The sequence below is a fragment of the Camellia sinensis genome, chromosome 6 (genome assembly GCF_055761805.1).
Source record: "Camellia sinensis isolate YWXY chromosome 6, ASM5576180v1, whole genome shotgun sequence".
Lineage (NCBI taxonomy): Eukaryota > Viridiplantae > Streptophyta > Magnoliopsida > Ericales > Theaceae > Camellia > Camellia sinensis.
Genome location: NC_138966.1, coordinates 15,609,799 through 15,636,079, shown reverse-complemented (window position 1 = coordinate 15,636,079; position 26,281 = coordinate 15,609,799).

The window sequence follows — 26,281 nt, the reverse complement described above, 5'->3', positions numbered from 1 at the left end:
CATTTGCAGATTCTGCAGGAACACTCTGCCGACAGCTTCATTTTGTGCCGGTGGCCACCACCACACTGCCGGTGGAAATTCCATGCAGCCGGTGATGTCTTCCAGCATCCAAGGAAGCAGTCCTGAGGTTTTGGCAGCCTCCAGAGAAGTGAAGGAAGGAAAACAGAGGCAGCTCATGCATGGCGGCGCGTTTCTCGAGGCGATTTTCCTGTTTTCTTAGCTTAAGTTATTTTGCTTAGTTGATTAGGCAATTTGTAATATTAATTAGCTTGCGTAGTTAATTAATTTGTAATATTTATTTGGTCCCTCCGAGTGAGGGAAAATCTGTAATAAGTGTGCGTGAGTGTGTGTATATCTTCCAACCTCACGTCTTTCTTCCCTTTTATTTACCTGCTTATGATGGTAGATTAGGGTACGTTTAATTTAGCATACCTTATGCTATGCATGTGTGCATCCATGCATTTGTATTGCATGCATTAGGCTCGGTACATCACACTAACTGCATTTGTACTTCAATTCACAAATTGAATATGTGGTAGTTGATCGCATTTCACATGCCATGTTTAGGGTTAGCCGAGCCTGCCTAGATTGCATTTTTGCATGTGATGCATTAGCCATTTTTAACATGAACTAGGACACGCATGTTTGCTAACTAGTTTATTGTTTTGGCATGGAGTACGATGTAAGTATTTATGCTTTAACATCCCGCATGCGTGTGAATGTTGCCATGACAGTATGCCTGCCATGCGGCTAAGTGCTTATGTGTTAAATTGTTTGAAATGCCTGTGGGTGAAGGTTGGATTGTTTGAGTTGGAAAAACTCATTGAAATCCGTATTTTAGCCTACTTGCGAGTAGCAAATTCCAAAGCATTTTCAAAACAAACGGATGTGCAATGTTTCTTTCCAAATTAGGCAATCTAGTCTATACTTGTTTGTTGCACGCATAACATAGTAATTCTAGGCTAATAAATGAAATAAGAACACATAACGTTTTCAAAATCGGATATCATGGTTAGTAGAGGCCGGTCTTCGGACCGGGCGAAAGGGGGTGCTCATAGCTGACCTTCCCCGATCGTACCCAATCTCCCGAGCCGAGACAACTCCGGTGATGACGGACATGTGGCCTTCGGCACCGAGTCAGGGTTTCCTAAATTTCCCCATTTTAAAAATATTTAGGTGGCGACTCTGTATCTGGCAAAGCAGTCCATGTATGACACTACTTTTTCAAAAATCTGTTTCTCAAAACGATTTGCCAGATTTGGACTCTTTGGTTCAGATTAAGAACCGCGACAACAAAAATCGAGTCCGAACTGTAGTAGCGAGGTCCCCCTCCGCGGGCGCGTCTACAGGGATGTACTCCTAACCTGTTTGCGAGGAGATAGGGGATGGACTCCAGTGATAACTAAGTTGGCCTGAGTGTCCAGGGTGAAAGTCCCAAAATCCTAATTGCGTTTGCATAACGTAGATGAATTGAAGTACTGAAATATTAATAAAATGAGTTGTAGTCTCATTTGAAATTGAAGTATTGAAGTGTTGATGATATGAGTTGCAGTCTCATTTTAATTGATTATGATCAAAGTATTGTTGATATGGGTTGTAGTCTCATTTTAAACTGTCTGGATAAACAGAGAACCATATCTATGAATTGATTTGGATAATGAAACGGAAAGGGATTGAAATATATTTGTGAATATGGATTGGTTATGAAAGAGATGTACGTTTGTCTATATGAGTTAAACATTTATCAAATGCTAATGTTTTAGTTAGTGCTCAGAGTTGGTTTAGCGTATCTCTACTGGGCTTTGGCTCACCCTATATGGAACATCATTTTTAGATACATGTGAGATGCCACCTCCAAGGATGTAGCTTGGGAGGTTTAGACCTCTCTTTTGTTGAACCCAAGTGTTGGCTTGGAAAGTTGTAAGCCCGTAGGGCATTTACTTTTGTTGTCAACATGTAATACTTTGTACTAAATATTTTGATAAATGAAAATATGTTTTATTCTCTTATGTCTATAGACGCCATAAGTGTTTGGTTTATATGTATTTTTTTTTTTTTTTGAGGGGCTTACATAAGAGATTGGGAGTGGCATTTTGACTTTTAATTATTAATTTTTAATTTAAAATAAGATGCACCAAATATGCACGTCATATTAATAAGAGTATATGATCCAACAAAAAGGGGTTTGAGTTCTTTTCAAATGGAGAAAATTCCAGTTAAATTATTTAAATTATTCATATTGTAAACTATTACATGTCTATTATAAATAATGATATATGTACCAATTGATATATCAATTAATGTACTAACGGATGGTATAATATAATTTTAGAGCTTGTGAGTCTTTCTAAATTATATAATATGTGAGGTTATAATTTTAAAATGACAATGTCATAACTATGTTAGTACACTAATTGGTGCATGTAACACTATTGGTCTATTATTTATAAATAAATAAATAAATAAATAAATAAATAAAAATTTAATAATCACAAAATATGATTTTATCAAATTTATCTTTTAAAAATGGCAACAAAAATAGACCATTGATATTTTAAAATTAAATCTAATAATCTTACATGATAAAGATTATCAAATTAAATTTTTTCCATAAATAATTTACACATAATATCTTATAGATTATACAATTTAATTATCAAAATAATAATAAATAGGATGGCACCCACAAATCCAATCACAGGCGGAACCATTGAGGGACTGAGCGGGCCACGTTCGCCACTACTTTCAAAATTTAATTAGTACCCCTATATTTATAGAATATCTAATTAAATGATTCATGATTTTATAAAAATCGTTAACTAATTTTCTATGTCATAATGTATAGCGCATAATGAGATGATGACCAACTATTTCACATCCTAATTAATAGTATTAATTTTATCAAGTCAATTTAATTTATATAATAGGTATATGTCACTTCTTTTATTTTTTAAAAATTAAAGAATATGTATACATTTTATTCATTTCATTAGGTCAATTAACAAAATAATTTAAAACACTAGTCCAATCAATATTATGATTTTTAATTCATTGTTCAAAATTTATAAAGGAATGAGAAAGATGAGTTGTTAGATTTATTTATTTATTTTTTATTTACATAAAATAGTATTTTTACAATGCTTATGTAACCAATTGATTTGGATTAGTCATATAAACAAAAGTATCTTCCTCTTTTTTTTTCTTTTTTTTTTCTTTCCTTTTTTTGCACACACCTTGGCCTCTGCTGTAAGAATTTATTCTTAATTGGGCAGACACTGACTATGTTTCATTTTGATTTCTGAAAAATGGGTTGAAAGTGATTAAGACAAACTGACCGGTAAAGCTTGTTTGAGTTATTTGGGTTCCTTAATGGGAGGGCCCAATAACTATTGTTTAGGCCCAGTCCCCTCTTTTATTCTATTAGGGTTTACTTATATTTATATATATGAAAGTCAAAGGGTTGTTACACCCATTGAAAAACAACGTGAAAGACATAAGAGAATGAGGGAAAGAGCTGGTGCTAAGGTTTTCCAATTCTGAATACAATCTTCTTCTTCTTCTTCTTTTTTTTTTTTTTTTTTTTATAGTGTTGAGTGTGTGATTTATTAAATTTATTTAAATTGACAAAATCTTTTTGTGTGTGTGCGATTTATTAATTATTATTTTTTTAATTGAAAAAGTCCTTCCTTGTTTGATCGTAAAGAAAGAATGAGTTTAGAAACAAAAAATGTATTCTTTATTTAAAAAAGAAAGTGTTTGAGTGTGTGATTTATTAATTATTTTTATAAATTAAAAAATTTAGATTCAGTATTTAGAGCTCTCTTATTTCTTCTCATTAAAAATCCTCTTTTACTTGTATAATATATAGATAGATATATAGATTTTGGCACTGACTAAAACAAATTTTAGAAAAATTATACAAATGAATGCTAGTAAATGTTTGGAAAGTCAAAAATTGGCTTTTTTGGCCAAAATTCACAAAAATACAAAATATGTAAAACAGTCTCGCTACGTACCTCGAAATATCAGAGGCTCGAGTGGCCCGAAATCCCAAAACGACGTCGTTTTGGGATTTTTTTTTTTTCTTCCCCATAACTCGTTGTAGAAGAAGAAGAAGAAGAAGAAGAAGAAAAAGAAAGAAAGAAGAGGAGAGGAGAGACAGAGAGATTCAAACCCAAACCAATCAAATGTTTAAACCCACAAACCAATCACAGATTCAAACAACCAATGCCAATCACATATTCAAACCCACAAACCAATCACAGATTCAACACATCATCATCAACACAGCACAAAGAAAGACAACCAAACACGTCGTCATCATCACATATAAAGATCAACCAAAAAGCAAACTCACTATTGAGATCAACCAAAAAAAAAATGTAAAAATCTGAATTTTTTTTTTCAACACATCATCATCATACACAGATCTGAGGCGGAGATCAGCGATTTGAGGCCGAGCGGTGGAGTGGAATCAGAGATCGGAGGCGGCGATTGACGGGCAGTGCTCTCTTCCTCTCTATTCCCCCTTCTTCTCTCTCCCTCCCTCCCTCTATTTTAGATATAAAAGAGGGGGAAAAAAAAAAGGAATCCAAAATGACGTCGTTTTAGATTCGGTCCAATTGAGCCGCAAGGAATTCGAGCTTTGAAGCAAGTTTCTGTATAAAAAAAGTCAATAAGACAAAATCTCACGTCAAATTCATAATTATTTTACTTTTTCTCTCACAAATATCACATTCAACTACAAAAAAATATAATCCTCTTCTTAAACATAAATATTTTAGCCTACTAAAATAGGTAAAAATTAAAATAACCTATTAAAATAGCTAACTTTCTGACTGAGACAAAGGTAACATTTTAATATTTCTTCCTTTTTTTGGAGATCACGAAAAACTAGCAAACATGTTTACATTTTAACATTTCTTTCCTTTTCGGTAATTACAAAATTCTAGCCTTAAAAAAACCCATGTGCATATTTTTTTTCTTTTGATAATGACTAAAATAAATAAGGAAATTTTATGGAAATCAATGAAAGTAAACATGGTAAGATTTTACACAAAAGAAAAAAAAAATTCACATTTTGATATCTCTAGTATTAATGCTAGGGGTACCAAATATTTTATTAAAATTTCTACCAAACACTCAAGAGTGTGGGGCCCCACACTCCTATGAGATTCACACCCATGTTTATGATTTGGTAAAAATTTTAGCGGATTATGCTAGAGACCTTAAATGATTTATCAAATTTTTTACCAAATCTCTTACATGGGTGTGGGACCTACACACATGTGGGTTTGTGTGGATTCCAGAGCCATGTAAGAGGCTTGATAAAAAATTTGATAAATCATTTGAGGTCTATAACATTTTCCAAATTTTTTAGTAATCTATTTGGTGTCTCTAGTATTTTTGTATTTCAAAATCTACCTATAAATATTATCAAGTATAACACTTTTCACTATAATCATTGTTACAAATAATTTTTACTCCAACACTTTTGATTTTTAAACACCTAAGGACAAAAATGATGAAGTTATTTGTTGTTGTTATTGCCTTTGTTTTTCTCTCCGTAACTACAGGTAAATTTCTATTGATCTTTACTTCTTCTCTTTTTTTGTTCCTTTTTATATTTTAAAATTCATGTTTTAATTGTTAATCTCTCTTTACATTTTTTGTGTCACATGATTGATCATGCACACCGTCTAAAAAAATTTAAAATTATTTATTACAAAAGTATATTGTCTTATTCGAATAATTTTTCTTTGTATCTTTTTTTTTTTTTTTTTAACCAGGACCAACTCATTAGATATAACTAATCTTCTCACCTCACGTATACTAAGTAATTATCGAACTTGGGCCTAGGGATGGGATGGTCACGGGTCGAATATAGAATTTATAGGAATCTGCTCCTGTCTCATTTACCGTTGGTAGAATTCACCTGCAACAATAGTATCCAAGCAAGTATTGGTATGGCATCATATGAAGCATTGTATGGAAGAAAATGTAGATCATCCGTTTGTTGAACGAAAGTTGGAGATAAGCCAATGTTGGGGCCCAAAATTGTTCAAGTTGCCACTGAAAAGATCAAGGTTATTTAACAACGACTCAAGACTTCTCAAAGCCGCCAAAAGAATTATACTGATTTAAAAAGAAGGGACTTGGAGTTCGAGGTTGGATATCATGTATTTTTGAAGGTTACTAGGCCAGACTCGATTTGGGAAAAAGGAAAAGTTATCTCCATAGTATATATGACTATTTGAGATGTTGAAAAAGATCAGCCCACAGAGATGGAGGAAATTTACAATGTATTCCACATTTCTATGTTGCAGGGTTATGGTCGAAATCAACTCCATTGGAACAATGAACAACGAATTAGTCGACTCGTGAACAATGAACAACTCGAAATTGCTTGGATACTATTTTATGATATGGGACAGGAGCATATTCCTATAAATTCTATACTCGACCCGTGACCATCCCATCCCTAGGCTCGAGTTCTATAATTACTTAGTATACGTTAGGTGAGAAGACTAGTTATATCTAATGAATTAGTCGTGGTTAAAAAAAAAAAGTTACAAAGAAAAATTATTCGAATAAGGCAATATACTTTTGTAATAAATAATTTTAAATTTTTTTAGACGGTGTACATGATCAATCATGCGACACAAAAAATGTAAAGAGAGATTAACAATTAAAATAAGAATTTTAAAATATAAAGAGAGATTAACACTTTCATAGTTTAGAATGTCAAAGTGATACTTCTCAATTGTTTAGGAATGTTAGTGTAAATAATCCCTTTTTTTTATTATTGTAATTTTTTCTTATAATTTATTAGGTAGAAATTGTTTAAATGAATTGAAAAAACCTAATTATCTAAGAGATAGGGAGAGGCATTTTGACTTTTAATTATTAATTTTTAATTTAAAATAAGATGCACCAAATACGCACGTCATATTAATAAGTATAGCGATCCCTGTTTTCCCTATCTTTGTTTATTGTATTCCGGACTCGGTTCCATGATTGTGTTGTTGTCGTATTCTTATTCCCATCCTTTACTGTTGGTATTTGAGTTTTAGGTTGTGTTGGGCAAGTTTGAAACAGTTTGGTTGAGCTTTGGTCCCCATTCTTGTTGCCCAGGTTTTTGGCGATCTGCTCGAGCGGGTCTACTTGCGCTCGAGCGGAGTTTGCATACCTTCAGTAGTTTGTTCATCTGCAAAAGTACTGCAGATGTGTTTTTCACGCTCGAGCGGATTTTCTTATGCTCGAGCGGGTATACTTGCGCTCGAGCAGGTGTTCAATGTCTGTAAAAAAAAAATACAAAATGCTGGAAGAGGTTAATATATGCTCGAGCGGGTGTGTTTTACAGTTGTGTCCTGGCGCTTGAGCGGGTCCTGTTTTTGTGTTCGACGCTTGAGCGTCCTATTCGACGCTCGAGCGGACTAGTCGTATATCAGATGGCAGCGGGGTGATTTTAAATCACTTTTCACACTTTCTTTCTCTCTCTAACGTTTCAAAAACCTATTTTGAGAGCTTCTCTCACTACATTTCACATTCTCTATAAGGTTTGATCTAGTTCTAGTGTGTTTCTAGTGTTGTCCCTTTGCAAACAGTGTAGAGCTTGGCTTGGGCTACCTAACAATTCGAAAATCTTGGGATTTGGAGCACCTTCGATTTTCTTCAGCACCTCCTTTGAGCTCCAAATTTGAGGTAGGGATAACTACTCACTTTTATGGTCTTTGACATAAACTTTTAGTCTTTTTGATATAATGTTGAAGTTGGGTAAATTTGGGTGTTAAGGTTTTCAATTGTTTTAAGAGGGGTTTGTTCTGTGGGCCATTATATGTGTATTTTCGGTCTCAAATGAGGTTATTGTTGATAGTTGAACCTTTTGGTCAATATTGAGAAAGAGGGGAGGAAGCCCAAATTTTTGTTATGAATTAATTTATGTAATAAATTTGGGAATGTTATGGAAATATAAAATTGAGTTGGGAATAATGAAGTTGGCTCCTTATGTAGTAAAATGGTGGAGTTGGACTTAATAATCACTCACCTTTGAGAATTATGGATAATTTATATGTTGTTGCATTTATTATCTGTTTAGAAATAACTACTTTAGGCTATCAGTGGAGGATAGTTTTGATTGTTGTAGACACTGCATGACGATTAGCTGAATTAAAACTAATCAATTTGAGTATGTCATTGAGTGTGACGGTTGGAATAAAACAACGAATATGTGTATTGATTGGTCATTGTATATGATGAGTATTTGAATACACGGGTGCTGAGTCCCGTGGATGAAATTTCCGTAAAATGGCAATTCGAAAATATCTATACATGGGTGCCGAGTCTCGCGGATGAAATTTCTGTAAAATGGCCACAAGAAAATAATTACACATGGGTGCCGAATCCCGCGAACGCAATTTTCGTGAAATGGCAGTTTGAAGTATTGTTGGCATGAGATGTAGTCTCATTTAAGTTGTTCGGCTAGGTTTTGAACTGTGTCTCCAAGTTGAGATTTTTTTAAGTAAAGGATTATGGAACTGGATTGTACTGTATGTTAGTTTATATGAGTTAAACATTTATCAAGTGCTAATGTTTTAGTTATTGCTCATATTATGTTTACCATATCTCTACTGGGCGTTGGCTCACCCTATTTGGGACATCATTTTCAGGTGCAGGTAACCTGCCACCTCCAAGGATGTAGCTTGGGAGGCTTAGTGGCTGAGAGACCTTTTTGATTACTTTTTGTATTATATGTCTATCAAGTCAAGGGCTTATTTTTGTGTAGAGTTAGTACTCTTCTTTTTGTAACCAAGTGTTGACTTGAAAAGTTGTAAGCCCGTAGGGCATTTACTTTTGTTGTCAGCATGTAATACATTTTGTAAGAATACTCTGATTTATGAAATGTGATATCTCTTTCTCGTACCATGGATGTCTGTTTTTGGGTTTATTTTGAGGGCGTGACAACTTGGTATCAGAGCGTACCAGGTTCGAATATTTTGGGTACGCGGGAAGTGGCTAGTACCACAATGGGTTTGTCTTGCTTGTTAGAGACTTATGCATATTGTTATGTGTTTATTTGATAACATGTTTATTTGACTATATGGGTATGGGGGTTAGTTTCTGGGATGTTGAATGGATCCTTGGGTTTCTGGGGGTCCTGTTGGAAAAACACTTGATCAATGCTGTTTCTAACTGGAACTCTAGCAACACCCCAGGACTGTCATTATCCGAAAATGAAATTCATAAGTGCTTATGTGATTATGTGCTTACATGGAATGAATTACAGTTGTCTAATGCTTTAGGACGCGAGTGAAATAGCTTCGGTACATTTGAAAATGTACTAACACCTTTGTTACTTTTACTAGGATGCCTAGACGAGGAAGTTTTGATTTCCCTCCTTCCACACGGGAAGAGTTGCGGAAACTGTTTTTGGAGTTACGCCAAGGTACCACACCTTTGGTACAGTTTGAAGCACGGTTTTCTAACCTGTCGAGGTTTTCTCCAGAATTGGTGGAGACAGAGGACTTGCGTTGTTTAGAGTTTGAGAGTAAGCTGTGTGACGACATCCGAGAAAGGATTGCTGGGTCTTGGCATAGGAGCTATAGTGTGCTCATTAAGGCGGTAGCTCATGTAGAGGCAGCGGTGCTAACTATGGGACAAAATAGGAAAGAGTCCATGGTTGTGAGTGTTGGTCAGGTTAAGGAGGAGGCCATCTCGGTAACTCCTACGGTTTATAGGTACTCTAGGCCTAGTAAAAGGTGGAGGCGAAAGTATGCTCCATCCCAGGCTAAGTCCTTTTCTTCACCAGGGATTCCAAATTCTTCTGTTGGGAGGTCCAGAGAGGGTCAGGTTTCAGGCCAGTCTCAGAATAGGGGGTCTGCTGGTTGTTTCATATGTGGTTAGCTAGGCCACAAGTCTTCGGTTTGCCACAGAGGAAGAGGGCAGGGTTGGCAGTTTGACCAGTAACTACCTCACCAGAATCATCTAGCCAGCCAGGTTTTGGGTCGAACGAATGCTCATTGGGGAAACAGTTGTTGAGGTCTCCATCAGCTCAGACTTTGAACCAGCCTCATGCTTGGGAGCCACTTACTTGTTGGGTGTGTAATCAGCCAGGTCATATCTGATGTTTCTGTACTCAGCCAGGGACTTCTTTAGGAGTTTTGCAACCTAGTCGGGTCCAGCCTTATTCGACTGAACAGGGACAATACCGTTTTGGGGGATAAACAGGCCAGATTTCGAGGGCCTCAGGTGAGTCCAGTTCCCAAGCCCCAGTTGGGGAAATTTGCAGTTGTTCCAGGTGTGGCCAGTTGGGGCACATCTGTAGTTCTTGTCCGTGGCTTATAAGCTCGTAGGATATCTTGGGTTTGGGGATGATCAACTTTAGCGGTCCAGCGAGGGACGGTAGTGGTGGTAATACTGATGGGATGGTTTTGTTTTGACTAATCCGTTTTGTAATCGGTGAATTATCGTTTTGTAATCATTGGGTTCTGTGTGTAACCAATGTGTTTTGGGAATGTTGAAACATCAAAACTGCTTGTTTATATATATATATGCTTTTGCTTGCAATTTCCATGGAATGGGCAGATTGCAGCACGTTATGGCTCTAAAGTTTTATTTATGTAATAAGTTGTTGTGAAACCGTAAATTTTTTATGTAAATGCATTTATATGCGTGTGATTTGGTTTAGAGAAGCGAGGGCTGGTAACCATGATTTCAAATCTGGAAGAATTGTTGAGGGATGCGTATCTTGGTCAGGGCTACTATAGGGCGAGAATAGTTATACTTGCCGGATGTACGGAAGTTCATAGGTGTTATCTTTCTGATCTTATGTAAGTGGTAGAGATTTTGGTCTTTTGCCGTGAGAACCCCTCGAGAGGATGCAATGTGTATGGTTAACACTGGGTCATGTATATTTAACAAAACGCTTAACGGAGGCATAACGCCTAATTTCGTTAGGAATAGACTTATATCTTCATGGTAGGTAACGTGGCCAAATTGGCATTTGTGATGATTGGTTGTTCTAATTGAGGGAGTGTTAGTCCCTATATAAGATTGTGGTTGTTGGCATCAGGGAGTGGTGTGTTGTAAGCAGCTGATGTTATATCTTGGGCAGTAGTATAATGGGTGTTTCCCTAAGTTTCCAAACTCCTTTGTGATGGTAGAATGCGATAGGTTTGTACCTTAATACCGAGTAGGCTAGGAGATGCTGTCGGTAAGATTGGTTGGGCGTATGACCCGTGGTTTGGGTGTGACCCGTAAGTAAAGTCACAGTAATATGGTGTTTGCGGAGGAAGGTTTGGGATGATAGCAAGGAGGATGAGGACCTTTACTCTTCAAGAAAGCTAGGATGGTGAGTCTTGAAAGCCTTGTCGGCGACATGCCACTGTGTCAGGGTCTAGTTCAAGGTGGTTGTCTAGCGGTAGCAATGGCTAGTGGTTTGGCACGAAGGCTTAGTGTCTTGATGGTACTCTCAGGACGAGTGACAGGTAAGGCGTGGAATGAAAAGTGGACCCTATGGGTCATTGAGGGATGAAGGTATTGAGTTCGCTTGTGTTCGGTACAAACAGATACGTAGCAGGGATAAGTGTCATGGGGTGGTGAACCCTTGTCAGCTTATTCGGTACGAGGGAATGGGTATGCAAATCTTGTTATTATGAGTTCAGTCAAGATGGCGAGTGAAATCTCTAAATGAGGGATTCAGTATGGGTGTAAGATAGCTTGCATTAAATAAGGAGGTTTTGCTTAGTACGGTGTGTGTCAGTGTGTGGTTCGTATGTTGTTATTAGGTGATGTGTAGAAGGGGATCGATCATAGGGAAATCCCCGGAGATTGCCTGGGTAAGGCAATAGTGTGATTACTAATTGAATCGAGTGGTTTGATGTTTGGTAAAGTTAGGTCACTTTGCTATAAGTGTCTGTCGTCCAGTTTGGATAACGGTAACACTAGTGAGGTAGCAAAATTGTGTAAAGTGAGTGAGGCACTCTGTTAAAGTCGTTTCGACTTGTTCGGTCCTTGTTTGTGTGGTGTAAGGCACGGGGGTGTGCAATGTTATCCTTTGTGTTGTTGTATTGTTGGGAATTTCAAATTTTCAGGGGTCTCTATCATGAGAGTTTTGTTTTGAGTGTTGTGTCATCACTGCGAGTATGACGGGTTTTGTGGGATGGTTATATTGTCATTCACGGGAAAGACATTGGATACTCTTCATAAACTAAAATGATTTTGAATCGAAATGTGAAATTGCGATCCTTATTTTCGGGAAAATAACCTGAGAAAAATCTTTTCGGCTGTGGCTAGTTGTAAATGACGTGTTTAAGTAGTGATAGTATTAGTCTGAATATTTTTGGGAGGAACTGAGTGCTTTGAAACACAGGAAGTAAATAAAACGATTTCTTTAACCTGAATGGAATGTCTTTTGTGAAGTTAGATTTAACCTAGCCTGAGTTGCTGGTTACATATTGTGTGTCTTTGGCAAGACCTCAAAATTTTGGGGTGATAACGTGCCATAATATTGTTCTTTACCCGTGCTTCGTCTTACGTTCTTGTTTGGTGAAAGTTGACCAAAAGCCTTGTATATGAATGATTGCGTGTTGCCTATGTTGTGGTATTAAGCACTCAATCCTTGTTGGGTATTGTCGGTGGTCGAGACGTGGTGGATGTCTCAGAACACTGTAGTGGTTGGTTGTGTCATACTGTTATCATTGTCATCGAGTCTTGCGAAGCATGACTTTTTCATTAATTAGGATGTTGTAGAAACATCACAGGGTTGAGGAAGTCATTTGGGAACGTGAATTGGAGGTCCGAGAGAAGTATCCGGATCTATTTGTGGATGTTTGAGTATACGTTGAATATTTTGTTGTATTGGTAATTTTAAGAACATTGAATATGTCTTAAGTGGTAAAACATCGTAAATGTTTCGGTTTGTGGAAATATATCATGAACATTGAATATGATATAGAATTGTGAAACATGTATGTAGAAAATTGTTGAATTTGAAAGAAATGCATGATTGATAATGCATATTGTAATCTAGTGTGAACTGCCCTTGAGAAGTGATGAGATGACCGGTAATGGGTCAAGTTGTTGAATACTGAATCATAATAATGTTGAGAATTGAAAGATCACAATTTCGAAATTTATATCTAATTTCGGGGGCGAAATTCTTTAAGGGGGGAGGTTATAGCGATCCCGGTTTTCCCTATCTTTGTTTATTGTATTCCGGACTCGGTTCTGTGATTGTGTTGTTGTCGTATTCTTATTCCCATCCTTTACTCTTGGTATTTGAGTTTTAGGTTGTGTTGGGCAAGTTTGAAACAGGTTGGTTGAGCTTTGGTCCCCATTCTTGTTGCCCAAGTTTTTGGCGATCCGCTCAAGTGAGTCTTCTTGCGCTTGAGCGAAGTTTGCATACCTTCAGTAGTTTGTTCGTCTGCAAAAGTACTGCAGATGTGTTTTTCATGCTCGAGCGGATTTTCTTACACTCGAGCGGGTATACTTGAGCTCCTGCAGGTGTTCGATGTCTATAAAAAAAAAATACAAAATACTGGAAGAGGTTAATCTACGCTCGAGCGGGTGTGTTTCACAGTTGTGCCTTGGCGCTCAAGCGGGTATTATTGCGCTCGAGCGGGTCCTATTTTTGTGCTTGACGCTCGAGCGTCCTACTCTCCGCTCGAGCGGACTAGTCGTATATCAGATGACAGCGGGGTGATTTTAAATCACTTTTCACACTTTCTTTCTCTCTCTAACTTTTTAAAAACCTATTTTGAGAGCTTCTCTCACTACATTTCACCTTCTCTCTAAGGTTTGATCTAGTTCTAGTGTGTTTCTAGCCTTGTCCCTTTGCAAAAAGTGTAGAGCTTGGCTTGGGTTACCTATCAATCTGAAAATCTTGGGATTTGGAGCAGTTTCGATTTTCTTCAGCAACTCCTTTGAGCTCCGAATTTGAGGTAGGGATAACTACTCACTTTTATGGTCTTTGACATAAACTTTTAGTCTTTTTGATGCAATGTTGAAGTTGGGTAAATTTGGGTGTTAAGGTTTTCAATTGTTTTAAGAGGGGTTTGTTCTTTGGGCCATTATATGTGTATTTTGGATCTCAAATGAGGTTATTGTTGATAGTTGAACCTTTTAGTCAATGTTGAGAAAGAGGGGAGAAAGCCCTAATTTTTGTTATGAATTAATTTATATAATAAATTTGGGAATGTTATGGAAATATGAAATTGAGTTGGGAATAATGAAGTTGGCTCATTATGTAGTAGAATGGTGGAGTTGGGCTTAATAATCACTCACCTTTGAGAATTATTGATAATTTATCTGTTGGTGCATTTATTATCTGTTTAGAAATAACTGCTTTGGGCTATCAGTGGAAGATAGTTTTGATTGTTGTAGACATTGCATGACGATTAGGCGAATTAAAACTAATCAATTTGAGTATGTCATTGAGTGTGACGGTTGGAATAAAACAACGAATATGTGTATTGATTGGTCATTATATATGATAAGTATTTGAATACATGGGTGCCGAGTCCCATAGATGAAATTTCCGTAAAATGGCAATTCGAAAATATCTATACATGGGTGCCGAGTCCCGCGGATGAAATTTCCGGAAAATGGCAATTCCAAAATATCTATACATGGGTGCCGAGTCCCGCGGATGAAATTTCTGTAAAATGGCTACAAGAAAATAATTACACATAGGTGCCGAATCCCGCGGACGCAATTTCCGTGAAATGGCCATTTGAAGTATTGTTGGCATGAAATGTAGTCTCATTTAAGTTGTTTGGCCAGGTTCTGAGTTGTGTCTACAAGTTGAGATTTTGTTAAGTAAAGGATTATGGAACTGGATTGTATTGTATGATGGTTTATATGAGTTAAACATTTATCAAGTGCTAATGTTTTAGTTATTGCTCATTTTATGTTTACCATATCTCTACTGGGCGTTGGCTCACCCTATTTGGGACATCATTTTCAGCTTGGGAGGTTTAGTGGCTGAGAGACCTTTTTTATTACTTTTTGTATTACATGTATATCAAGCCAAGGGCTTATTTTGTGTAGAGTTAGTACTCTCCTTTTTGTAACCAAGCGTTGACTTGGAAAGTTGTAAGCCCGTAGGACATTTACTTTTGTTGTCAGCATGTAACACATTCTGTAAGAATACTCTGATTTATGAAATGTGATATCTCTTTCTCGTATCATGGATGTCTGTTTTTGGGTTTATTTTGAGGGCGTTACAATAAGAGTATATGATCCAACAAAATGGGGTTTGAGTTCTTTTCAAATGGAGAATATTCTAGTTCAATGTAGTTAACTATGCAAGAGAGTTCTATTTAAATTACTTAAATTATTCATATTGTAAATTATTATGTGTCTATTATAAATAATGATATATGTACCAAATGATAAATCAATTAATATACTAACGGGTGGTATAATATAATTTTAGAGGTTTTGAGTCTTTCTAAATTATATAATATGTGAGGTTATAATTTTAAAATGACAATGTCATAACCATGTTAGTACACTAATTCGTGCGGGTAGCACCATTGGTCTATTATTTATAAATAAATAAATAAATAAAAATTTAATAATCACAAAATATGATTTTATCAAATTTATCTTTTAAAAATGGCAACAAAAATAGACCATTGATTTTTTAAAATGAAATCTAATAATCTTACATGATAAAGATTATCAAATTAAATTTTTTCCATAAATAATTTACACATAATATCTTACAGATTGTACAATTTAATTATCAAAATAATAATAAGTAGGATGGCACCCACAAATCCAATCACAGGCGGAACCATTGAGGGACTAGGGGGGCCACGTCCCCCACTACTTTCAAAATTTAATTAATACCCCTATATTTATAGAATATCTAATTAAATGATTCATGATTTTATAAAAATCATTAACTAATTTTCTATGTCATAATGTATAGCGCATAATGAGATGATGACCCACTATTTCACATCCTAATTAAGAGTATTAATTTTATCAAGTCAATTTTATTTATATAACAGGTATATGTCACTTCTTTTATTTTTTAAAAATTAAAGAATATGTATACATTTTATTCATTTGATTAGGTCAATTAACAAAATAATTTAAAACACTAGTCCAATCAATATTATGATTTCTAATTCATTGTTCAAAATTTATAAAGGAATAAGAAAGATGAGTTGTTAGATTTATTTATTTATTTTTTATTTTATATAAAATAGTATTTTTTACAATGCTTATGTAACCAATTGATTTGGATTAGTCATATAAACAAAAGTGTCTTCTTCTTTTTTTTTTCTTTTTTCTTTCCTTTTTTTGCACACTCCTTTTTTTGCACACACCTTGGCCTCTGCTATAAGAATTTATTCTTAATTGGGCTGGCACTGACTATGTTTCATTTTGATTTGTGAAAAATGGGTTGAAAGTGATTCAGACAAACTGACTGGTAAAGCTTGTTTGAGTTATTTCGGTTCCTTAATGGGAGGACCCAATAACTATTGTTTAGGCCCAGTCCCCTCTTTTATTCTATTAGGGTTTACTTATATTTATATATATGTAAATCAAAGAGTTGTTACTCCCCTTGAAAAACAATGTGAAAGACATAAGAGAATGAGGGAAAGAGCTGGAGCTAAGGTTTTCCAATTGTGAATACCATCTTCTTCTTTTTTTTTTTTCTTTTTTTTTATAGTGTTGAGTGTGTGATTATTTAAATTAAAAAACTCTTTTTTATGTGTGTGGTTTATTAATTATATTTTTTTTAATTGAAAAAGTCCTTCCTTGTTTGATTGCAAAGAAAGAATGAGTTTAGAAACAGAAAATGTATTCTTTATTTAAAAAAGAAAGTGTTTGAGTGTGTGATTTATTAATTATTTTTATAAATTAAAAAGTTTAGATTAAGTATGTAGAATTCTCTTATTTCTTCTCATTAAAAATCCTCTATCACTTGTATAATATATAGATAGATAGATAGATTTTGGCACTCACTAAAACAAATTTTAGAAAAATTATACAAATGAATGCAAGTAAATGTTTGGAAAGTCAAAAATTGGCTTTTTGGGCCAAAATTCACAAAAATACAAAATATATAAAACAGTCTCGCTACGTAGCTCGAAATATCAGAGGCTCGAGTGGCCCGAAATCCGAAAACGACGTCGTTTTGGGAATTTTTTTTTTCTCTTCCCCATAACTCGTTGCAGAAGAAGAAGAAGAAGAAGAAGAAGAAGAAGAAGAAAAAGAAAGAAAGAAGAGAAGAGAAGAGAAGAGGAGAGGAATTGTAACGCCCTCAAAATCAACCCATAAATCATACATTCATGATACAAGAAAGGGATATCATATTCCATACATCAAAGTATTCTTACAAGAAGTATTACACGTTGACAACAAAAGTAAATGCCCTATAGGCTTACAACTTTCCAAGTCAACACTTGGTTACAACAAAAGAAGAGTTCTAGCTCTTTTACATAATAAGCCCTTGGCTTGATCTACATGTAATGCAAAATGATAACAACAAAAATGCTCTTTCAGCCTCTAAGCCTCCCAAGCTACGTCCTTGGAGGTGACATATTACCTGTACCTGAAAATGATGTCCCATATAGGGTGAGCCAAAGCCTAGTAGAGATATACTAAACCAAATATGAGATTAGCATTTGATAAATGGTTCACACTTGTAAACCAACTCACAACATTTCCCAATTCATCGACAATTACATTCGTAGTTCATTCCACCTCCCTTTATTTATCCAATTCAATTCTTAGACATGGCTCATTATTTCGCCAAACAATTTCAATGAGACTACAACTCATATTAAATAAACTTCCAATATCAACAATTCAAATGAGACTACAACCCATATTAAAAATATTTCAATACTTCAATTCATCTACGTTATGCAAACGCAATTGGGGTTTTGGGATTTTCACCCTGGACACTCCGGCCAACTTAGTTATCAATGGAGTCCATCCCCTATCTCCTCCCAAACAGGTTTGAGAGTACATCCCCTATCTCCTCTCAAACCATGGAGTACATCCCCTATCTCCTCCCAAACAAGATACATATGCAATGTATTTTAATGTTTTATCATATATAATGATCAATCCAGGCATATATTCAATGTGTTAATTCAATCGTCATATTCAATGACTTAACCATTTGATTAGTTTCAGTTTTCCCTAATCAATATATAGTGTCTACAACAATCAAGACTATCCTCCACCGATAGCCCAAAACAGTTATTTCTAAACAGATAATAAATTTATCAAACAGATAAATTATCAACATTTTCATAGGTGAGTGATTAATCAATCCAACTACACCATTCAATCTCATAATTTCCCAATTTCATGATTTTCAACTCAATTTCATATTTCCCCAAATTAATTATTCAAGTATAATTAGGGCATTTTCCTCATTTTTCAAATATCAACCCTAAGGTTCAATTTTATCAATTTAACAACAATAATTCCATTTTCCAAGGTCTCACATACACATGGAGTAATAATTGAAAACCCCCTTTTTTATAACTTCAAATCAAACCCTAATTTTCCCAAAATTCCCAAACAACACCATCTATACAAAATACCCAACATTTATGTCAAAACTCATAGAGAGGAGTAGGTTATCCCTACCTCAAGAGAAGAGACTCAAAAGAGATGAATGTGGAAACCCATGATGCTCCAAACACCAATTTTTTCGGATTGAAGTGAAGCCCACACCAAGCTCTACCTTTCTTACAAAAAGGCTAGGGTAGAAGACCACTAGAACTAGATGTATTTGGGTATATAGAGAGAGAGAGCAGCTGGATCTAGGGTTTGAAGAATAAAGATAATCAAAAAGTGAGGAAGAAGCTGCTGCTGCGAACTGATATAATCAATCCTCGCTCGAGCGAAGGAGTGGTCGCTCGAGCGACCAGACACAAAGAAATCTCGCTCGAGCGCAGAAAGCTTCGCTTGAGCCAACAACACAAAGCTTTAGGTCTGCAACCTAGAAGCACGCTCGAGCTCAGGAGTCCTCACTTGAGCGAAGTAACCCAAAACATACAGCTCGCTCGCTCAAGCAAAGGAAAGCTCACTCGAGCCAAGAAACACAACCTTCAGGTCCAAACTTAGACGCAGACGCACACTCGAGCGAAGGAACTCGAGCGACAAAAGCCTCGCTCGAGCGAAGACACCAAAAATTAGGTAGCAACCATTTGTTTCGAAACACACCCAACCTGTTATCAACCTGCCCAACACATCCCAAAACTCAAATACAAGGAATTAAAGGATGCAAATACGACATATATAACAATAGACATCCACGAAACCGAGTCCGGAATACAATAACCAATGGAGGGAAAACCGGGATCGCTATAACCTCCCCCCCCTTTAAAGAATTTCGTCCCCAAAATTAGTTATAAGTTTCAAAATTGTGATTTTTCAATTCTCAACAATATTACAATTCAATATTCAACATCCTGACCCATTACCGGTCATCCCATCTCTTTTCAAGAGGCAATTTACAATATATTTTCTCAACATGAATTATCAACATGCATTTCTTCGAAATTCAACAAGTCCCAATACACATGGTTCACAATTCCATAACATATTCAATGTTAATGATATATTTGCATTTCCACAACACATTCAACATATATAATATTAAATTAAACTTCCATTTACGAGGTGTATTCAACAATTACCATACTTCCATAAACCAAAACATATACAATGTTCTCAGAGTTTATCAACAAAACAAAGTTTCCAATACATGGTTAAACATTAACAAACATGTCCAGATATTTCTCACGGACATCCAACTCACGTTCCCAAGTGGCCTCCTCAACCCCATGATGCTTCCACAAAACTTTTACCATGGGAATCATCTTGCCTCGCAAGACTTGGTCCCGCCTATCCAAGACCCGCATTGGTCTCTCCTCATACGAGGTATCCTCATCTACCTCTAAGTCGGTTCAATCCAACACATGCGATGGATCCGGTTCATATTTTCGAAGCATACTAACATGAAACACGTCATGCACTCTGGACAACTGCGGCGGTAAGGCTAAACAATAGGCAACCTCACCAATCCTATCAAGGATCTCAAAAGGGCCGATAAACCGAGGGGACAACTTCCCACTCTTCCCAAACCTCATCAAACCCCGCCTAGGTGATATTTTCAGAAAGACATGATCACCCACCTCAAATGCCAAAGGCCTCCTCCAACGGTCGGCATAACTCTTTTGGCGACTCTGGGCTGTAACTAGCCTCTTACGGATATACTCAACTTTCTCCGTCATCTCCCGAACTAACTCCGGGCCCAACAAAGGTGCATCACCCACCTCGGCCCAACACACTGGAGACGTACACGGTCAGCCACACAAGGCCTCAAACGGTGCCATACCAATGCTCGATTGGAAACTATTGTTGTAGGCAAACTCTACTAAGGGCAAGTGCCTCTCCCACGACCCACTAAAATCAAGAACACAGCCTCGAAGCATATCCTCAAGGATCTGAATAGTGCGCTCAGACTGCCCGTTAGTCTAAGGATGGTAAGCCGTGCCAAAGGCCAACCTAGTGCCCAAGGCACTCTGCAAACTCTGTCACAATCTAGCAGTGAAACTCGGATCTCTATCTGAGACGATCGACACTGGGACCCCGTGCAACCTCACTATGTCCCAAATATACAAGTCGGCAAGATGATCTACTGAATCTCTCACGCGCATAGGAATAAAGTGCGCCGACTTAGTCAACCGGTCTACGACCACCCAAATAGCATCACTACCCCGTTGACCTATAATGAAGTCCATCGTGACATGCTCCCACTTCCACTCGGCTATAGGCAAGGGTTGTAACAAACCCGCTGGCCTTTGATGCTCGGCCTTCACTTGCTGACAAGTAAGGCACTTAGACACAAAAACTGCCACATATTTCTTTATCCCTCTCCACCAAAACTGGCGACTCAAATCACGATACAGCTTAGTGCCTCCCGGATGCACCACAAGGCGCGAATGGTGAAACTCTCAGAGTACTTCCTCTCGGCAACACTCCAACACAAACAAGCGGTCTCGATACCTCACACTCAGGTCGGGATATACAGCCAAACCCTTCTCAACCTTTCCACTAAAGATCTTCTCCCGGAGGGATTCTATCTCAAAGTCACCCCTCTGTGCCTTCAACACTTGATTCACAAGTGTAGGCTGCGCAACTACAGAAAACAAGGCCGCAGACTCAATAGATTTGCCTAGAAGCAAATCAAACTCGCCAAGTGCACCGAACATTTCCCACTCCCGGATGGCTATACAAGCTACATCACTAATGGATTTCCTACTAAGGGCATTGGCCACAACATTGGCCTTCCCTGGGTGATAATGCAACTCAAAGTCATAATCTTCTATGAACTCCATCCACCTCCTCTGCCTCAAATTCAAGTCTTTCTGTGTAAGCAGATATTTCAAGCTCTTATGATCTGAGAACACCTCGAATCTCTCACCATACAGGTAGTGCCTCCAAATCTTCAAGGCAAAAATTACAGCTACTAACTCTAGGTAATGTGTAGGGTAATTCCTCTTGTGTGTTTTCAACTGCTGCGAGCCATAGGCTACCACTTTCCCCTCTTGCATCAATACACAACCCAAACCCTCTGGTGAAGCATCACAATACACTGCATAACCCAAATCGCTCTCCGAAATAATCAAAACTGGAGCGGTGGTAAGTTTAACTTTAAACTCTTGGAACGACTTTTCACAAGTCTCACTCCATACAAACTTGACCACTTTTCCCGTCAATCTAGTCAACGGCGAAGCTAGCCTAGAGAAATCCTTTACAAACCAACGATAATAACTGGCCAATCCCAGAAAACTACGGATCTGAAAAACACTCTTAGGCTATGCCCAATTTGGCACTGCCTCTATCTTGGATGAATCTACAGCCACCCCTTCCCCGAATACCACGTGGCCTAAGAATTTTACCTCTCTTAGCCAAAACTCACACTTCCCAAACTTAGCATACAGCTTATGGGCTCTAAGTAACTCAAGCACCACTCTCAAGTGTTCCTCGTGCTCCTCCTCAGAAGGTGAATAAATCAGAATGTCGTCCACGAAAATGACCACAAAACAATCTAAGAATTCCCGGAAGATCCAATTCATCAAGTCCATAAACACAGTCGGTGCATTGGTGAGCCCAAAAGGTATCACCAGAAACTCATAATGGCTATACCGCGTACGGAATGTCGTCTTCGAGATATCTTCCTCCCTGACCCTCAATTGATGGTAACTCGATCTCAAGTCTAACTTAGAGAAACAACGTGACCCTTTCAACTGGTCAAACAGATCATCTATACAAGGCATAGGGTACTTGTTCTTAACCGTAGCCCGATTCAACTTTCGGTAATCGATGCAAAGTCTCAAAGCCCCATCTTTCTTTTTAGCAAAGAGGGCCGGTGCTCTCCAAGGTGAAGTACTAGGGCAAATAAAGCCCTTATCAAGCAAGTCCTGGAGTTGAATCTTCAACTCACTCAATTTGGCTGGGGCAAAACGATACGGTGCCATAAAAATCGCTGCCGTGCCAGGTACTAAATCAATAGAGAACTCAATCTCTCGATGGGGTGGTAAACTAACAAGATCCTCGGGAAAGACGTCCGAGTACGCACAAACCACTCTGGGCAACTCAGTCCGAGTCTCATCACACTCACTACTCATAAAGCTAGCGAGAAGACAACTAAGCTCACTCTGCCCTCGCGGATCATATATTGGTGGCAAAACACTAGCAACCCGATCCCCCAAGAAATGAAAACATTCCCTGCTCAAGGTACATATAGTAAACCTCTAGTGGTAGCAATCAATAACAGCCCGGTATGACGATAACCAGTCCATACCCAAAATCACGTCAAAACCCAACATAGCCATAACTACAAAAGAAAATGGAAGCCGGCAGTCGACGATCTCAATATCAAACCCTCTATATCCTTGCTTCAAAATCAATTCACCCCCAACAGGTGATATAACACAAATAGGAGATGCTATGTCATGACCCCACTCCGCCCCTAGTAGAATGGTGCCGTGATGGCCAGTAATCCGAGATTACCAAAGGCCAACTTACAAGGATTCACACACAATCAGAGTATACATATGGGGCTTACATGTGCGGAAGCAATAAATTTCAATCTAATTAGTCCATAAGAGCTATGCATAGATTAAATGAAATGACATACATCTTAACATGGTCTTATAATTTAATTACAATAAGATAAGTACATAATACATCTTGATCAAAAGGCTTCTCAAGCTGACATATACAAAAGAAATGAATTAAAAAGCCAAGAAGCATAATCTTCAAGATGCTAGCAAAATGAATCTGAATACAACTTGCAAAACACATCTAGGCATCACCACCGTCTTGCTCGACACCTACATATATATAAGGAGAGGGTGAGCTTGGATACTCAGTGAATGGTATAAGTAATAAAGGTTTGAATGAATAATGTCCGGGATCTTTTCCAAAACAATACATATCATAACTTTACAAATCAAAGGGATGAACCAAGTTCATCTATCAAATCTTTCAAAGCTTCTTAGATGTTGATAACATCTACATAATACCAAAGGATGAGATTCCGGACAAACAAACCCACGCGAAAAACCGTTAGTGGCAAAACAAAGGTGCAGTTGCATTATAGTCCCTTGGCACTAAGGACTTTCAAAACAAGGGTGCGGTTGCATTATAGTCCCCTGGCACTAAGGACTTTCCCAGAATGTCATCAAAACAAATATAATACATGATACAAAACTAGGGACAATCATTCATGCTTGATCAAATACTTTTCCAAAACGAAGCAAAGCTTTATCAAAACTTTATAACATAACTTTATTAAAAATATCACTCAGATAGCTCTTCAGGCGTCGGGGTTAAAACAAGGGTTCAAGTCCTACAAACACACAGCAAAGTCTACTGAATGCACTTCAAGAAGACAAGAAAGAATGCTCAAAGATGGATATGAAATGCACTCTCAACACAAGCCTTACATGAATGCAAATGATCCCGGCATTTCCTTCAAGACTAGGTCAAGTCAAAGCAAAACATGCTGGAAGTTAAAACACTGTTTTTCATCTTGGGGAAAACATGCTGGGCACCAACCAGGTCTTTGCCGAGGTCCCACACCTCTTGGCCGAGGTGTGGTTACCAAGGCTTCGGCGAACGGCTGTCTGCTGAGGTGTTCATGCAAGATAGACTAATGGTGCAAGTGATCATGAAAGGTAGGCCAAGGTGAGATACGATGCTTGGCCTAAGTGTGAGATCTAGGCAAGAGTGGTCTCGATGACCACACCTAGGGAAAGGTGAAGTCTGGAAATCTGGATTTCCTTCCTTGAAGCACATGAAGAACAAGAACATGAAGAGCATAAAGAACATGAATGCTAAAATCATAACTTCTTTATTCAAAATCTGAGATTTCATGCTATGAGTTAAAAAACATGGACCTTGGTACCCATACTTGAAGATCTTAAGAAAACAAGCACAAAAACATGGATCTTGATACAAACTTTCGGATCAAAACATGGTTTTTCTTCAAGAACACATGAACATCATTTTCTCTTTCTAAAACAACTTTAAATCAATGCATGGCTCATGAATCATGCTAGATCATGCAATGTGATCAGATCAACATAAAGAATAACAAGAGTAGATCAAGAATCTAACCTCAACACTCGGATTAATCGGTTTAGACTCTAAGGATCAAGCTTGGAAATCTACTTCTCTCAAGAACTCCTCTACCTTTCTTCCTAAAGCTTCTCTCTCTACCCTGCAAAAGATATGACAAAAATGATATGTTTTCTCTACTGCCAACAGACTTAACCCTCTGCTGGGACACGTGACACCACCGGATTGGGTTTCCTCAAATAGGTGATTGAAGGACAAGACATGTGTAAGACAAAGTGTATATAACAAGTAAGGTGACATGGGTACTCCGGCAGGTGATGACCTCGGATCAAGACATAGGCTTCGGCAAGTAAAGTCTCAATGATCTCGGCTAGGAAGGATAACACTTGGCCTAGCTGTGCCACACCTCGGCCTAGACGTGCCACACCTCGGTCTAGGTCATACCAGTCTAGGAACAAGATCACCAGGTGTAGGGATCAAAGATTTAGGATGCCTAGATGATAACATCTCGGCCTAGATGATACACATCTCGGCCTAGGTGATGCATATCTCGGCCTAGATGATGACATCTAGGCCAATATGCCAGGGTGAAGGTGGAGGTCAACCAAAGTGGTTCCAAGATGGTCCTAGGTATAACAGGTTCAAAAGTGTGACCTAGGCTTAAGATGACTTCGGTTTGACATGACCTAGGCTTGGCATGACCTAGGCTTAACATGACCTAGGCTTGAGACAGCAAGGAAGGAACAAAGCAGGCATACAACACTTAGGCAAAATCACATAAGCACAAAACAAGAAAGAGACCTTTACCTAGGCAAAACAAGTCTGAGTCTACAAATGCAAGCTTAACAAGACAAAATCATGCAAATGCACAAGAACATGACTAAGACAAGAATGTGGGTTATTACATGCTAACTGCGCCAACTCCAACTCCAAAACAGATGCAAATGTAGCAGATATAAAGAAATGGGATGCACCTGTATCAATAAACACATTAGCAATCGAGTTGCAAAATAAAAAGGAACCTCTCACAACAGATGGAGCCGGTACAAGATCTTGCGCGGTAACAGCATACACACGCCCTGAAGGTCTCTGATCTACCTGCTCACCTCTCAGAGCATAAGACTGCTGCACCGACTGAGCCAAAGAGGCTCCCTGATTGGCCCTCAAGGCCTGAACTGGCTGAGTTGGCTGATGGCTCTGAGTCTGCCTCAAACTAGATGCACCGGATATGCCACTCAACTGCGGGAAAAACCTCTTCAGGTGCCCCGCCTTACCACACTAGTAACAAGAGAGTGGCTGACCTCTGCCCTGACTCTGGCTCTGAGGACGAGCCGAAGATGAAGCTGCTCTCTGCCCTCCTCTCCTCTGCGGGCAAGCTGGAGACTTGTGGCCCAACTGACCACGTTTGTAACAGGTAAAGTCTCCCTGACTGCCTCTTCCAAAGCTCGTACTCGGCACTGGAAAGGTAGATCTCGCAAATGCACCCTGGGATTGCTGAGGGTTAGAATCCCTCTGCCTCCTACCATCTCCCTGGCCATCCTGACTCCTCTTGGAGCCCCTCATCCTATCCTCTTCAGCCAGTATAATGGTCTCAAGATGGGCTGCAGCCTGCACCAGGCGCCCATACTCCCTAGTCATGGACCCAGCC